The 12223-nt window shown below is 41.2% G+C and overlaps 1 long non-coding RNA gene across 2 annotated transcripts; it reads left to right on the forward strand.

Annotated features, from left to right (window-relative positions):
* Positions 1 to 2246: 2246 nt before the first annotated feature.
* LOC124654213 lies at positions 2247 to 4473 on the forward strand. 2 transcript variants are annotated; one of them, XR_006988258.1, is made up of 3 exons: positions 2247 to 2677; positions 2907 to 2949; positions 3709 to 4473. It is a non-coding gene; the product is annotated as an uncharacterized LOC124654213 (long non-coding RNA). The 2 variants fall into 2 exon arrangements; XR_006988257.1 differs by lacking the exon at positions 3709 to 4473 and having other exon boundaries at positions 2907 to 3160.
* Positions 4474 to 12223: the final 7750 nt, after the last annotated feature.

Consider the following 12223-nt stretch of genomic DNA (forward strand, 5'->3'; position numbering starts at 1 on the left):
GCACCAGGCGGAAAGAAAAACGATCGCGGAGCAAAAGTAAACGATCAGGAGACGAATCAAATTGGAACTGATCGACAAGAGCTTTTTTTTCTTTTGGGAATTGGTCGTGACCTGCTGGGCTTGGGCCACACTAGCAAACAACAGAGGAAACAAAAACGAAGCTGCAGGAATTTGGGGGCCTCTTGAAATCGGGGGCCATGTTCGATCGATCACTTCGATCATGGCCATCGACGGGCCTGTTCCCAGGAATGATTGGCAGCATAGATTGCATGCACTGGCAGTGGAAAAACTGTCCATTTGGATGGCAGGGTGCGTACAGCGGGCATGAAGAGGGAAGAACTGTCATTCTTAAAGCTGTCATATCTCAAGATTTATGAATTTTGCATTCATTCTTTGGCATGGCCGGTTCCAACAATGATATCAATGTGTTGCACCGATCACCGGTTTTCAACAGGCTCATGCAAGGCAAAGCTCCCCGGGTGAGCTATGAGATCAATGGAAATGCATATGACAAGCCATATTATCTTGCTGATGGCATCTACCCTGACCGGGCCACATTGGTGAAGACTGTCCGTAATCCAAACTCCGAGAAGACGAGGAGGTTTGCCAAGATGCAAGAGGCTTGCGGGAAAGATGTAGAGCGCGGATTTGGTGTGCTCCAAGCTCGGTGGGCAATTGTCCGTCACTCGGCAAGAACATGGTCGTTGAAGACCATGCATGAGGTGATGACATCGTCGCGTGATCATGCACAACATGATCATTGAGAACGGCCGATCCCGATGGCCGCAATGAGAACCAATGGGATTTCCAAGGTGAGCTGGTTGCGCCACTTCCTGAAGCTTCATCTTGGCAGGACTATCTACATAGGAATGTAGAAGTCACTGACGAGAACGTCTCCAAACAGCTGCAAACGGATCTGATTGAGCATCAGTGGACATTGGCTGGTCATGAAGATCATGCCTAGAGAAATACTATCTTATTTTCATGTCGATTTTTAAATGTAATAACTATGACTTTGTTGATTTTCTAATTTTGTTGTTTGGAAATTTCATAAATTGATGCAAACGTGAAAATGCGTCGGCCCGCTGGAGCTACCCTAGGTGCAAACGGACGCGCGGACAAAAACGGTCTGTCAAGCGTCCGCCGCGCGACGCAAACGGACATTTCGGACGTCCGAAATACGTTGCACCGCTGGAGATGCCCTAACACGAAGCAACAACTTTCCCAAACCCTAAATTCAACACGCTTTGGATGCTTTGAGAAACGCCGAGCGGAGATGCAAAGGGATTTTGGTCTCGTAACTGGGTAGACCTACACACTGTAGGCACCAAACACACAATTAGCGTATTATTATACCCTAATCAATTTAGCACTCTCATATTAGTTTAGCCACTGTAGATTGCTATTTATCCTTCCATTCCTCCAATTACCTAGCGACATGTACCCTCCTCTTTTATTTCTTACCTAATATGTTGTTAATATCTTTTTTTTTGGTGGGTGAATTACCGGCAACCAACCGGTTAGGAGCCTCTTTGTTTTCACGTGTGGTCAAAGCGGTGATCAGTGCGGTTTGTTACAATCTTCACCCTATAGTCGATCGGTGCGGTCCACGCTACCGCTCAACAGCCACCGCGCATCTCCAGATTTTTCTCTTCACATCCACCAGCCCACACCGGGCCGCCTCCCCAAACTTTCCACCCTTTTCTTCCTCTCCCACGATGAGGCGAAGGATGATGTCGACGGCGAGGTAGCTGGAGGAGTTGGCGGCGCGGAAGCTTCAAGAGTATACTCACGAATGGGAAATATGTGCGCAGGAAGAGGCGGGCCTGGAGGAGGTGGTGCTGGCAGAGCGGGGAGTTACTCAGCGTCGTTCCGACAGAAAGGGGAGGATCTCGAGGAGGCGCGCGAAGAACCCGACCCAGGAGGCGGAATCGAAGGAGCCGCCTAGCGGGGAGCCGGGAAGGCGGCAAGTACGAGCTGGTCGAGTGCCAGATGAGGGCGGCGAAGAGCTGGTCAACGGAGAATGTAAGAGCCGTGGGGCGAGCAGGATCTTCAGCACAAGGAGGCACTTGAGGGCCATGGCCGCGTCACCGTAGCCGGATGCCGTCGCACGGACGCGAGCCCCGAGGCGGACAGCCGCGATTCGCGGCCACCATGGACGGATGCCGCCGCGCGCGCACGATCTGTCAGCGCGGACGAGAGCCCCAAGGCGGACAGCCACGGTTCGTGGCCGAAGGCAAGACCGCGTACAGGCCGCGCACAAGCAGAGCACACACGCGGATCCCCGGCCAGTCGACTTGCACGTCGCTGTACAAGCAAAGCAAAGCCACACTCCCTCTGTTGGCCCTGCCGGACGCGTCCAAGACCATGCACACTTGGGGATTGCACTTCTGAAACAAACTTTGCCAGGGAAGAACACAAGGTGCAGGGATTCATCTTCTCAATCCAGTAAGGTTCCTTAATTTCCCTGAATTGTGTTTTTTGTGTTCATGATACCATTTCAGGAAATTCAAAATTATTTTTGGTTTATGAGATGGAGCTTCAGTGTAAATTACATGCAGAAAAATTCAAAAGCAAAATATTTACTTGCAGATTTACGTTTTCTGGTAGAAGCTTCGGCATGGAGGTGACAGAGAATTTACCATAATAAGGATGATGTAGGAGGATATCAAAAGAAGTGAGTTCATGTTCCATAATGTTCTGTCCCATTGCTCTCTATTTTAAGCAATAGCTTTTAGGATATACTTATCCGGCTACAATTTTAGAAACTAGCCTAAACATGATCTATGTCTCAAGTATCAGCATATCACAGTTTTTCAATCGCTTGAATACTGATCTTTGTAACTGTAGGCTTTGTAGGATGTTCCATGTCTAATTTTTATTTACTTCTATGCATCTCCTTGCAGCCTTCGAGCATATTGTCGAGGAGGTTCAGCAAGGCAGAGGAAGGTGAGATGACTTAGACAGAAGCACAAGGAGATGCCATTTTTTTTATTTCTATTGAATTATATTCGACATACACTCTTTGGTTGCTGAGGCACGAACTCTTAGCAGTTACTTGCTTATCTTCTCTTACTGGTATTTCTGTAGGAGAGCCATTGTTGTGTTTCTTCCAGTTTCATATGAATATTATTAATCTGTTCCTCTATTTCTATTTTCTTATTTATTGCTGATCTCCCTTCTTGCTTTCTATAAAGATGGAAGGATGCACAATTTTTTTATTTACACAATGATTATGAAGGAGCAAATTCATGAATGTTAGGTACTTAAATTTTGATTATGGGAACTTATATATGATTGTGCTCTGGTCCAGGTCTCCTTAACCAAAAGAATCGATTATTAGCACCCAATTTTCGTAAATCAAATGTAATATCCTATTAGTTTTGTTGATTGTACTCTCTGTCTGACCTCACCTTAGGACTCCACATTTCTGTGACTTTACTCAACTAGCAGCTTTCTTCTGTTTCCTAATCTCCCTCAAAATGATCATTAGTAGGATATAATTCTTAAATATGAGCATTATTAAACTACTACTGGTGAAAGCGAGAATGTTCTTTGCGGTTATTTAAGAATGTACTGGTAAAAGCGGTTACTTTTCTGAAAATTCATCTTTTAGCGGTTGTTCTTGAGCTATCATTTCTTTGTCCATATGAAACCTTTGCAACCTTCCAGCTCCTTATGTCGCATGTGGTTCCTCTTCCCTTGCAGATGTTAATCTTCTCTATGTCTCCACTAGCAGCACAGAAGATCTTGCGTGGAAAAAAGATGAGTGTAGGTTTACTTCATAGGTTCATACAACAAACTTATTTTGGATAGTTTTTCTTATGACACAGTTGTTCTTGCTTTATAGATTCATATAGCATGCATTCCTAAATTTCAGTGGTAAATATTGCAGTGTCCATGATGTGCTAGACAGATAGCAGATTTAGATTTTCATGTTGTTAAGATCAGAGGGGAAATGTACAAGTCCTTTGTTTATGAATTTGTTTCCCTAGCGTCAGCTTTTACTCTATATCTGTTAACCAATACACAATCAACCAAAACATCTTAGATGGTTCCAAATGGAGTACATAGAACTAGCAGTTGTCATCCCTTATTGCGGTCTGCGGATGTCTCCATTGATATTCTCAGCTGACCAATGTGGATGGTCTCCTCGAGTGGTGGACGCGTGTGCTTGAGTCCTGGCCGACCAAGCTAAAGCCTCAAGCGCGCTCCCTCTACCAGTTGGTTCTTAGGTCGTTTTGGATTGAGCGAAACAATAGGATCTTCAAAAACAAATCTAGGTCGGAGGCTCTTCTTCTCGACGTGATTGTCGAGGAAGCGGATAGGTGGAAACTTGTGGGGTTTTTGTGAGGAGTTTCTTTGTCTTCTTTGGCCTTGGCCACGTGTGTTGTAAGTGTGGAGTTTGTATTTGGTTCTTCCTCTGCCTATAAAAAAGGCATGCTTTCTCGCGTGTTCCTGAATAAACTGACATTTTTAGTGTGGTATCTGCCTTCGATGACTGATTATGTGATATCTCTTGCAATTTTCTGCCATACAGCGTATGCGGTTGTCAGCACAACATTCTCTATCTTATCTCTTGCATGAAGTTCCACAGGGTTGGTCCTTGAAATCTAAGTATGGACTGTGTAAACTCTTTTTAAGTGGTGTGCCATCATTGTTAATAGAATCATAAGTTTGTACGAATATGCTCCATATTTTCATTGCAATTAAGAGCATAGGGTTTGTGTAGTTGTATTTTGTATGTTCTGAATGTGCAGAAATATTTACACCCGCGCTTTGTGATCTAGCTATTCTAGCTTACTTTCGTTTACCGCAATATTTTTCTTACTTGATACTATGACATTACTAGCAACGGCAAGAACTTGCAGATGACACAGCGTCAGAAAATTTGCCGATACTATATGTAGTTGTTTTCCCCAAACTGAACAGTACCAGATCATTTCTACACCCAGCCATGCAGAGCAATACCAGTTCCTATAAACTATAGTACGAAACTCAGTTCATAAACTGAACTTGGAGCACACAATTCGTGCATATTGTCATATCTCATGCGCATTGAGATCACAGGCACGGGTGCGGCGCGTGTATGGTTGTGACAGATGACACCGCATCAGAAAATTTGTCGATACTATCTATAGTTGTTTTTCCTAAACTAAACAGTACCAGATCATTTCTACACCCAACCATGCAGAGCAATACCAGTTCCTGTAGACTATTGTACGAAACTCAGTTCATAAACTGAACTTAGAGCACACAATTCCTGCATATTGGCATATCTTATGTGTCTTGAGATCACAGGCATGGGCGCGGCGTGTCGCCGCGCCATGGCTTCCTAGTTCTGTTAAGAAGTAGAGTATTTATGGACAAGGCATTTCTGAACCCAGGTGTAGATGCTCTTGATTTAATAAAAAATTCGATAATAATAGAATTTTTTTAAAAAAAATCTGAAATTTTTGGAAAATGAATATGAACACTTGTTCTAACTTTACACCAAAAATCTCCGGAAAAAGGCTTACGTAGTGATCTGTGCAAAAAAGACAAATTGAAGTGATGTAAGAAACAAATCTAGACGTTCTAAACAGCACCGTATTTTAGCCTTTTTGCACAAATCACTATAGATGTCTTTTCTCGGAAATTTTTGGTGTGCAGTTAGAACACTTGTTCATGTTCATTGTCTAAAAATATTAGATTTTTTAAAATTATTTTACTATTTGTTTTGATTTTTTTATTAAACCAGGAGCATCTACACCCCAGTTCAGATTTGGTTTTTCGATTTATGTGATCCAAATTACTTCTTCCGTTCTAAAATAAGTAACTTAACCCTTTTTAAATATAGTGTCTTTTTTAAAAATTAAGTCACTTATTTATAAACTTAGCAGCTATTATAAAATGGTTTATTGATGGACTCGTGTGGGGTCGTTGTCAAATCAATGTCATATTGTACGGTTCTTCGCTGTCCTATGATTTGGACATTTCTTCACACTGACGTAATAACACTAACATCGCGGTAATGCTAGCAAGACACGATACATTATTTACAACATCGATCTAATCGAAAAGGTTAGATCAAATGAGCTTGTGACGAGGTGGTAACGGACACAGAGGTTGCGTAGGCGTCTAGGCGGGCGCTAACGACCAAGCACTAGATAAGTCATCTAGCAATTATGCAGTACAGTACAGAATATAAACACCCGAAGGCAACATGAAGTAAACACCCGAAGGTAACAATATATAAACATGCATGCGCCAAATAAACCAAGGTTGTGGCCCCCTTTTCAACTAACTTACTAACATGTATATATATTTTTATAGCGGTCAATTTAATTTCTAAGATTTTGGCGCAAATGTTAGCACCCAACTTCTTCATGTGAAGATTTCACGAATTTTAAGTTGGAAAAGTGGATACTGAACAAAATGACCCTACACATCTCGAGTCACGTCTTTTAAAGAAGCTTCTAAATTTTTCTTGGGGGCGTCGAAATAAAATTGATGCCTAGTAGCATCTTCCATATTGATTTTGTGTCTAGCGCGACACAATAATATGTCCGATGTCTCCAGGCACCGGACACAAACCGCGCGCGCTTGACACGTTGGATAGGGACAACCGGGTTTCACACCCCACTCACCCAACCCCATCCCAACCGCCACATCGTCTCTCCCTTCCTTCAAGTCGTTTCCACCCCTCGCGAAATCTCCGCCGATGCATATGGCGTCGACAGAGCCGATTTGCCGATGCTGTCTGAGCTTCCACTGTAGGTTATCCCTCATCTCGTCGGTCGTTCGCTGTCGCAGAAGGTGTGTCGATCTTGCACGCCCGTCTTGCTCGCAAGGTGTTCGGCCGTATATCTGAGCCGGCTTTCGCACCATCGCACCGCCATTCAGTCCATCGAATCATCTATTTCTTATGTAGAATATGGATATCGATGATGAGATGACGGCGCATATATTGATGGAGGAGGAAGCTAATGTTGCCGCCGAATATGAGCATTTCATGATACTTGCCGGTCTTCTGCAGCTAGAAGAGGACAAGAAGGCCCATCCCAAACATAGAGGGTTAAAGTGCAAGAGGAATGAAGGGCCATGTCATTCTCTACACCAACTATTTCGCCGAAAATTTTACATATACCCCCAAGGATTTTCGCTGGCGATTTAGGATGAATAAGAAGTTGTTCAAGACCATATTGCATGGTGTGAGAGAGTTTGATACCTACTTCATGAAGAACAAAGACGCAGTCGGACTCCTAGGCTTGTCATCAATTTAGAAATGCACCACGACAATGAGGATGCTAACGTACGGAGTTCCTGAAGATCTGCAAGATGAGTACCTACAAATGTCTGATTCCACAGCTCAGGAAGCCATGTACAGATTATTCAGCGCAATGGCTGGGAAGTTTGGGCCACACTATTAGAGAGGGCCAACCGAAGAGCAGACAACTCGTATCATGGCATTGAATGAACCAGGAGGATTTCTTGGGATGCTCGGAAGTATCGATTGCATGCATTGGTCATTTTTTTGAAAAGGGGATATGACCCCAGCCTCTGCATCGTAATGATGCACACGGCCTTTATTAAAACTTCATCATCCAAGTAGTAAAATTTAATACAGATTCAAGGATCACTCATGATTGAAACATAAATCAACCAACAAAACATCAACTCTTGGAAACTACGCCAACTAAGCATCCTATAGTCGACTAGTGTGACACCAACCAGCCTGGGACAAGATATCCTGAGCGACCGTCTAGAGATGGGTGCATCCAGTATCCATAAACACTCGCTGGTCCTGGGGAAGTAGTAGCGCCCATTGTTGCACCCAGTGCACAACCATATGAATAACCTGCAAAATATTAGAAGAATTTGATTTGTTAAACACAATATTATTTCTACATCTCCATATTGACCAACACAAAGCCGACACACCAATGCGTATACGTTCTTTTGCTTTTTTTTCAACATCATTCAACCAATTTCCAAACAAATTGGTAATATTAGTCGGGGTGGGAGATTAAAGGCGAAATACACCATGCGCCAAACTAGTTTTGCAAAAGGGCAAACTAGAAAGAGGTGTTCAACGGATTCTTGTGCACCACAAAAACAACACTTAGTACACCCCTTCCACTTCCTTTTCGCCAGATTATCTTTAGTTAATAACACTTTGTTATTAAGAAACCACATAAAAATCTTTATCTTGAGGGGTATTTTTAATTTCCATAGATACTTCCGCAAGAAAGGCGTATGACCATTCATCAAGTCCTCATACATAGATTTCACTGTAAATGATCCCGAGCTTGTAAGATTCCAAATAAACTTATCAGCCTCATCATGAAGATTAACATTCATAAGTTTTCTACATAAATGCAGCCATGATGTCCACTTATTTCCAGTCAATGATCGCCTAAACTGTATATTTAGAGGCACCTGTGCTAATGTATCCGCAACTAGCACGTTTCTACGTTGCACAATATGATATAAAGATGGATATTGTTGTGCTAAAGTCTTGTCCCCCAACCAAACATCCTCCCAAAATCTAGTACTTGAACCATCACCCACCTTAAAATGGCCTCATGCAAGGAAAGCATCCTTCACTTGCATAAGCCCTTTCCAAAAAGGTGTATCAGATGGTTTCGCTTGAACTTGAGATAATGTTTTTTTGTGATAGGTACTTATTTTGTAATAATTCCTGCCATACACCTTCCTCATTCAACAATTTAAAAATCCATTTACTAAGAAGGCTTTTATTTTTTAAATCGAGCACTTCAATACCGAGACCTCCTTGATCTTTTGGCCTACATATTATATTGCACCTAGTCAGTCTATACTTCCTTTTTCTTCATCTCCATGCCAAAAAAATCTCGATCTATAAAAATCAAGTCTCTTCGTAACCCCTTTTGGAATTTGCAGGAACGATAACATAAACATTGGTAAACTTGTCAAAACAGAATTGATCAAGACAAGTCTATCCCCATAAGATAATAGTTTGCCTTTCCAAGACCCCAATTTCCCCTCAAATCGAGTTTCTACCTGGATACCAATCTGAATTTCTAAGTGTTTTGTAATGAATAGGAACTCCAAGATATCTAAACGGCAAGGATCCCACTTCACAACCAAAAATCTGTTTATATTGTTGTTCCTCTTCCTTTGCTTTTCCGAAACAAAATAATTCGCTCTTATGAAAATTAATCTTCAATCCCGACAACTGCTCAAAGATACACAGAATTAATTTCATATTCAATGCCTTTTGTATATCGTGTTCCATAAACAAGATCGTGTCATCCGCATACTGTAAAATTGAAATACCCCCCTCAACAAGATGAGGGATTAAACTCCCAACTTGGCCATCCACCTTAGCCCGCTCAATCAAAATAGCCAACATGTCTACACAAATGTTAAAAAGGATGGGTGAAAGAGGATCACCTTGTCTCAAACCCTTCCTAGTTTGAAAATAATGTCCGATATCGTCATTTACCTTGACCGCGACGCTTCCGTCTTGGACAAAATCTCTAATGAAACGACACCATTCAGGCGCAAAACCTTTCATTCTCGAAGTTTGTTGTAGAAATGACATTTAACCTTATCATAAGCCTTTTCGAAATCAATTTAAAAAAATACCCCATCCATTTTCTTTGAATGAATCTCATGAATAGTCTCATGCAAAATCACCACCCCTTCCAAAATATGTCTACCTGGCATAAAAGCCGTTTGAGTGGTTTTAATCACCTTAGAAGCAATCTACGTGACTCTATTAGTTCCCACTTTAGTAAACACTTTTAAACTCACATTTAGCAAACAAATCGGCCTATATTGCTGGATTTGAACCGCATTATCTTTTTGGGTAGTAAAGTAATGATGCCATAGTTTAGTTTATATAGGGACAAATTCCCATTATGTAACTCACTAAAAAGCGCCATTAGATCCTTCTTAATTACTTTACAAAATTTTTGATAAAATTCCGCTGGAAACCCATCGGGGCCAGGGGCCTTGTTATGCTCCATTTGAGAAACAACTTCATGCACCTCCTTATCAGTGAAAGGAGAAGTAAGAAGAGTATTTTCCTCAATTGATAACTGCGGAATGTCTTGATTTTCATTTTCATTCAGATGGACATTAGATTGAATTGGTTCACCAAATATTTTTTGTAAAATTCCGAAATATACACCTTTAAATTTTCATCACCAGTAATTGTTCCTTCCTCTTGCTCAAGTTGGTAAATTTTCTTCTTCCTTTTTTCCCATTAGCAACCAAATGAAAGTATCTAGTATTACTCCCCCCTTTTTGAATATTTTTTACTTTAGCTCGTTGAGCCCATTTGGTCTCTTCATCCCTCCTCAATTTAGACATCTTCTCATTAGCTTCTTTTAGAGATAGCCTTTCAACATGATTAAGAGGTATATTCTCTGCTTTCAGATCTAGTTCATCAATAATAGCTATTAATCTCTCTTTTTCTTTTTTATATTTGCCGCTCATACATTTAGCCCATCCTTTTAAAAATCTTCGTAAGTGTCGAATCTTATTCTGCCATCGCTCAATAGGATTTTGACCAGTATTACAGAATTCCATTCTTTTGCTACCATCTCATAGAAACCCTCTTGTCTGAACCAAAATAATTCAAAAGAGAATCTTGGATGATTTCCATTATGTGATTTAATACCCGAATCAATAAGGATAGGTGTATGATCGGAACCGAACTCGTCCTTGATAAGGCTCTCACAGAAACTAATGGAAATTTTTGTTCCCAATCTACCGTAGCTAAGATTCTATCCAACTTTTCATATGTGGGATTATCTCGTCGACTAGCCCATGTATATTGTCTCCTCGAAAGGGCAATTTCCCTTAAGTTGAGTGTTTGGATTATTGTATTAAAAATAAAAGGCCATCTTGCATTGAAATTATCCTTATTCTTTTCTTCCTTTTTTCTAATAATGTTAAAATCACCACCTACCATCATAGGGAGATCTTGATGCTCACACATTCTTACTAACTCGGCTAGAAAATCTGGTTTGTGTGCGTCCTGGGCAGCCCCATAAACTGGCACAAAATTCCACTCAAATCCATCTCTTTTGCATCTCATGTGCATCTGTACCGAAAAGTCCCCAGTGGCAACTTTTAGGACATCAAGCTTATCTGAATTAACTCCTACTAACATACCTCCAGACCTCCCTTGAGGTGGAAGGCAAAACCAAGAAAAACTAATGGGGCTGGCCAATTGATTTAAAAAGGGTGTTGCAAAATTTGATCTTCCTCGTCTCCAACAAGGCAATGAAATCAAGTGTGTATTCTCTAATAGATTCTTTGACAAATAAGTGTTTTGCCGTATCCCCAAAACCCCCTCCATTCCATATCATACCTTTTACATTCTGCATCGTTAATAGATTTTCTTAATTCTCTTTCTATTGCTTCTACGGATATTAGCTGGATCATAAACTTTTCTTTGTCTTGTCTTCTTTTCTTTTATAGGTGGCAGAGGATCTCCTATAAGATCCTCAATATCACTATTCTCCTTTTCATCATCAACCAGATCTTCACAAAGAGCTGATACATTTCACATGACCAAATTTGAGGGACCATCATCCCTTTCTAAGACATAATCGATACTTTTTTTTGTAAGTAAACAAGATTTCGTATTTCTTCAATTTTTTCATATTTTCCACTGTATCCAAAGCTTCTTGCTCAGCCTTACCCAATGAAACCCCTAAACGTGAAGCTAGTCCTAATATTTCCGAATTATCCTTAGCAATAAACGAGAGATTGGGTGACTGGCGTGTACCTGTCATCACAGGATCAAAGCGTTGCTGAGCCATCTTCATAGCCTTGCCCATGATCTCATCATCAGCATTCTTCTTTTGTTGCAGACGCACACTCGAGCGAGCCAATGTGGAAGCAATACCACCAAAAGCTATAACTTCATCATCAGTAGGGACTTGCACCTCCTCAAGTGTCACCGACTACGAAACATTAAGTACTCCATTAAGCACCTGTTTATTAGTTTGAACCCATTCATCCAATCTATTCTCATCATTCCGAATAGAAACAAATGCATTATTCAAAATATTATCCGAAAATAACTTGCCATTATGATCCGCCTCAACAGCATGAGGTACAACAGTAGCTTCATCAAGCCCCTCCCGTGGCTGAAATTGCATAAAATTTGGATTTACATCGGAGATTTGCTCATCATCAAAAGCTATATTTAATTTTTTTTAATTAAAACCAACCTGTGACA

The sequence above is a fragment of the Lolium rigidum genome, chromosome 5 (assembly GCF_022539505.1).
Source record: "Lolium rigidum isolate FL_2022 chromosome 5, APGP_CSIRO_Lrig_0.1, whole genome shotgun sequence".
NCBI lineage: Eukaryota > Viridiplantae > Streptophyta > Magnoliopsida > Poales > Poaceae > Lolium > Lolium rigidum.